Source organism: Rattus rattus, chromosome X (assembly GCF_011064425.1).
Source record: "Rattus rattus isolate New Zealand chromosome X, Rrattus_CSIRO_v1, whole genome shotgun sequence".
Lineage (NCBI taxonomy): Eukaryota > Metazoa > Chordata > Mammalia > Rodentia > Muridae > Rattus > Rattus rattus.
The window spans coordinates 97,957,887-97,963,886 of NC_046172.1; positions in this window are offsets into that span (position 1 = coordinate 97,957,887).

Here is a 6,000-nt window from a genome sequence, read left to right on the forward strand (position 1 = left end):
TCAACCTTTTTGTTTCTATACATATGCCATGCAGTTTTATCACTATTGCTCTGTAGTACTGCTTTGAGATCAGGGATGGTGATTCCTCAGAAGTTGTTTTACTGTTGAGTTATCATTTTGGCTATACTGTTTTTTTATTTTTGTTTTTTTTTTTCCATATAAAGGTGAGAATTGTTTTTTCGAGATCTTTGAAGAATTGTGTTAGAATTTTGCTGGGTATTGTAGATTGTAGATTTCTTTTGGTAAGATGGCCATTTTCACTATGTCAATCATACTGATCCATGAGAAGGGAGAGATTTTGTTCCATTTTCTAATTTCTTCCTCAATTCCTTTCTTTACGGACTTGAAGTTCTTGTCATTCAGAGCTTGATTGGGTAGAGTCACACCAAAGTATTTGTGGCTATTGTGAAAGTTATCATTTCCCTAACTTCTTTCTCAACCAGTTCATCACGTGTGTAGAGGCGGGCTTCTGATTTGTTTGAGTTAATTTGTTTCCAGCCACTTGGCTGGAGGCATTTATCAACTGGAGGAGTTTTCTGGTTGAATTTTTGGGATCGTTTATTAGATTATCTGTGAACAGTGATACTTTGACTTCTTTCCTATTTGTATTCACTTAATCTCCTTTAGTTGTCTTATTGCTCAGGCTAGAACTTCAAGTACTATATTGAAGAGATAGGAGGAGGGTGAACAGCTTTGTCTTGTCCCTGAGTTTAATGGAAATGATTTAAGCTACTCTCCATTTAATTTGGTTTTGTCTATTGTCTTGTGGTATATTGCCTTTGTTGTGTTTAGATATGCACCTTGTATCCCTGCTTTCTCCAAGACTTTTAATAAGAAGTGGGTTAGATTTTCACAAATGCTTTTTTGTATATAGTGAGATCATTATGTGGGTTTTGTTTTCTTTCAGTTTGTTTATATGGTGGATTATGTTGATGGATTTCTGTATATTGAACCACCCCTGCATTCCTGGGATGAGCTTGCTTGATCTTGATGCATGATGTCTTTGATGTATTCTTGGGTTGAGTTTCTGAGTACTTTATTGAGTATTTATTTTACATCAATGTTCATACGGGAAACTGTTCTGAAATACTTTCTTTGTTGAGTCTTTGTGTGGTTTAGGTATCAGGGTGACTGTGGCCTCATAGAATGAGTTTAGCAGAGTTGCTTCTGTTTCTAATTTGTGGAATAGTTTGAGGAGTATTGGCATTAGTGTATTAGTAGTTCTTTGAAAATCCCGTATAATTCTGCCCTAAAACCTTCTGTCCCAGGGCTTCTTTTTTTTTTTTTTTTTTTTTTTTGCAGGTGGGGTCTGTTGCTGAGAGATCTGTAAGTGACTATGTCTATTTCTTTAGGGGTCATGGGACTATTCAGATGTTTTACCTGATCTTGATTTAGTGTTGGTAATTTGTCCATATCTAGAAAATCGTCCACTTCTTTTAAATTTTCCAATTTTGTAGGAGTATAGGCTTAAAAACCAACTACTACTACTTTTAACAGTTCTGTTGTTGCCCTTCAGTAAAACCTAATGGGTCTTTGAATTTCCTCAGTGTCCATTGTTGTCTCCCCTTTCATTTCGAACTTTGTTAATTTGGGTACTGTCTTCCTTTAAGTTAGTTTGGCTGATGGTTTTTTGTCTTGTTGATTTTCTCAAAGAACCAGTTCTTGCTTTCTTTGATTCTTTGTATTGTTCTCTTTGTTTCTAATCCTAATTGATTGATTTCAGCCCTGAGTTTGATTATTTCCTGCCTTCTAATCTTCCTGGGTCTGATTTCTCTCTTTTTTTTATTGTTTTTTTATCATTTACATTTCTACTGTTATCTCTTTCCCCAAAACCCCCCATCAGACCCCTCCCTCCTGCTTCTGTGAGAGTGCTTCCCCACCCTCACCTACTCCCTGCCTCCCTGCCCTGGTCCTGAGCCTTCACAGGACTAAGGGCCTCTCCTCCCATTGGTGCCCAACAAGGCCATCCTCTGCTACATATGCAGCTGGAACAAAGGGTCACTCCATGTGTACTCTTTGGTTGGCGATTTAGTCCTAGGGAGCTCTGGGGGTTCTGGTTGGTTGATATTGTTGTTCTTCCTATGAAGCTGCAAATCTCTTCAGCTACTTAGTGCTATGAACTTTCCTTTTAGCATTGTTTCCATAGTGTCTCATAAGTTTGGGTATGTAGTGCCCTCGTTTTCATTAAACTTTAAATAGTAATTAATTTCTTTCACTATTTCTTCCTAACCCAGTGATCATTATTTAAAGAGTTGTTCAGTTTCCGTGAATATGTAGGCTTTTTGTTGTTTCTGTTTTTATTGAAGTTCAGCTTTAATCTACGGTAATCTAATAAAATGCATGGGGTTATTTCAATCTTCTTGTATCTGTTAAGATTTTCTTAGTGGCTGATTATATGGTCAATTTTGGAGAAGTTTCCATGTGGTGCTGAAAAGACAATATATTCTTTCATGGTTGGGTGAAATGTTCTATAGAAACCTCTTAAGTCCATTTGAATCATAACTTCTGCTAGATTCATTCTCTGTTTAGTTACTGACTTGGAGATTATTCCATTGGGGAGAGTGGAGTGTTGAAGTCTCCCATTATCTATTTAGGGTCTGTAAGACCTCTCCCAACCTTTCTATCAGAGTCTCAAATGAAATTGGGTGTAGTTCTGATAATTCTGCCTGTATATGTTACTTAGCCTTTTCCCTTTTGCTGCTTTTAAAATTCTTTTCGTTTTGTATATTTTAATTATTATGTGATGGGAGGATTTTAATTTCTTGTCCAATTTGGTGTTCTGTACCTTCTTGTAACTTTATAAACATCTCTTTATTTTGATTAGCATATTTTCTCTTATGATATTGTTGAAGATATTTTCTCAGTCTTTAATCTGGAAATCTTCTTTTATTACTATTATTACTAGATTTGGTCTTTTCAAAGTGTCCCAAATTTCTTGGATGTTTTGTATCATGGACTAATTAGATTGCATTTTCTTTGACTTATATGTGGATTTCTTGTATAGTATCTTCTACACCTGAGATTCTCTTTCATCGCCTGCATTCTCTTGGTGATGCTTATATCTGTACTTCCTGTTCTCTTTCCTAGGTTGTTTATCCCCATGATTGCCTCAGTTTGTGTTTTCTTTATTGCTTTTATTCCCTTCCCAGGTCTTGGACAGTTTTATTCTCATCATTGACCTGTTTGAATGTTTATTCCTGTATTTCCTTAAGGGATTTCTGCATGTCCTCTTTAAAGGCTGCTCACATCTTTATAAGATTGCATTTAAGATACTCTTTTTGTGCTTCAGTTTTATCAATAAATCCAGGGCTTGCTGTAGCAGTATAGTTGGGCTCTGTTGGCACCAAATTGCCTTTGGTTCTTGTTGATTGTGTTCTTGTGTTGTTCTTTGGGCATCTGGGTTTCTCTGTTGTTGGGTGGATAATCTTGATAGAGGCAGGACTTCTTGGGAACATAGCGTGAGCTGTGAGCCAGAGGATGGAGATCAGGGTACCCTTCTCTGTTGGCTGTGACTCAGTCAGACCCCACCCTGTGAGTTGTTGTGCCCTGGGGCAGACCCTACTCTGCAGGTTGGGTTCCAGCCAGATAGAACTGGCGTGACAGACAGATCCAACAAGTATGTATAGTCAGGCAGGGTTGCAAGCTGGTTAGTTTCAGGGCCACTGACAGCTTTCATGGAGAGGCAGGGTGCTCTTGGTGTCCCACAAGTCTCCTCCAGACTGGAGAGTAAGGCCAGACCTACACAATGGGGGTCCAGTCATAGTGTATGCTCCTCTAACCAGGGATTTTAAAGATCATTTTTTATTAGTTTAATAGGGCAGATCATAATCATTCTTATGGTAGCATAATACCTCCATTAATTTTTCTGATTTTACATAGTTTCACTTCAAGTACAATTATTTCAAATGTGACAAGTTCAATGCCATCTTCAATAGCAAGAAAACGAACAAATATTATAGGGCAGCAATGTGTTCTAATTCATGATGAGCTTGAAAAAACAGGTACACAGCAGTATGTCTGCTAAATCTACTTGGAAATACTGAATTTCTATTATTTACCTTGTCACTATTGAAATAATTCTTTTTCCCAGTTTTTATTTTCCATCCACTTATTCTGTCACTGAGTATGTCCTTAAAGTGTTATGTTTAATCAATTTAAATTACCATTATTTTAAATAAAACAGAAAACATCTTTTGGTTACTTAGGTTGCTAGCTCAATATTGCAGCATCTCTTAATGAAAGTTCTTGAACACATGCTTAATTTTATGTAGCTTTGCTGGATAAAATAAACACACTTGAGCCTTCTCATGTATTTCTTATGTGAGAAAGATACAAACCCAGCTTGATATCTACAAAGGAGTGTGGCAGCCACAGAATCTAAGTGTCAGCATGTTCAGTGTTAGCCACACAGAAAAACATATACACATCTTATTGGAGAGTAATAACATTGAATGTCTTTCAGATACAATTACACCACAATGGAGAAAATACATCTCAATAGGACTTTGTGAAGACGAACAAAGTTTGGAAAGACAATGTTTCATTGGACTTTGGCTATAGTAATATGTCAAGACCTGAACAGCTGTTACCTTATCACTTAAAATTTCACAAAAACTTTGTAGGCATGAAAATTAATGGTTACCTTTGCCATACTCAATTTTGAGTACATAGCTTAAAGCAAATACCCTTTTCAGTAATGAGGCTACTGTGGAAATTAATAACAACACATTTCTGCCCACACATGGCTTATTCATTTTTCATTTGAGTAATAGTTTGCTCAAGGTCACATTATTGGGCTAATAAAATATCAGAGTCAAGTTTTGGATTATATTAAGTCTATTCTACCACCTATTTGTATTGTCAATCGTACTATTTTGGTACTCATTATTTCCTCTTGAAAAGTCAAGAGGACTGCTGAGGGCATAGTAGCTCAGTCATACAGCACTTACCTTATGGTGCACAAGGCCCTGGGTTTAATTGCAAGTACCATAAAAAAAATCAGGAGAATTTTGAGAGGAGAAAAGATCATGGCAGCTAATCTAGAGAAAAATTAGAAGTTAAGCTGATCTGTAGACTGTAAAGAAGGTAAGTATGCTAGTTTAAAAACTATTTCGGGGTATAGGCAAAAATGAAAAGCATCACTCAAACATTATTCTGAAGCCTGTGGGATGTATTACTAGGGTATATAGATCACAGTATACTTCGAAATTGCTGTACTTTTATTTTGTTCTGCTTTGTTTTCTTTAATAATTTCCTCAGATACCTAGTAAAACATTGTTATTGTTATAATTGTTACATATGCTATATTTCTGCCACCCTCCTTTGGAACTTCAACCTTTTCAAAGGTCTACTGGTTAATGGCAATGGCAATGGTAATGGGTAGGATTCTTATTTAGGCACTATCTTAATTTTTTTTTAAATCTTTCAAATAGACAACACCAAGAAATGTCATACTGCATCTTCAAAATGACTATATAATAATGTTATCAATTTCCCAATTCAAATGAATACACACCTTAGGTGTGGTAAAGCTCATTCTCTTTTTAGTATACTGAAATGGAAACTCTAGAACTTTGCATATTTAGACAAGGAACATGAGAATGAAATAGAGATTTGCATTTGGTGTTTTGTCTTAGCATGTTGGATATGGTACATCAGAAATAAGCATGAGTGACAAGAATATTCAAATGTATTTAAAAGTTTGTAATTTAAATTGTGAAATAATTTTTATTTAAATTTTTAATTTTCAAATTTTTAAACATAAATAGACTATGTTGTAAGTTCTCCACCCATATCGCTCCCTTCTTCAATCCCTTCCTAGTTTCTTCCCCTGATTCCTTCTCATATTCATAACCTATAAAACCTAGTGATTCCATTTTATATTATTCATATGTACATGTGTTCAGGACTGATTATGTGGGACTGGATCACATATTAGAGTCCTTGTTCATGGGGAAAACTGATTCTGTCAGTAACCATTGACTACCAGCATTTTTTCAA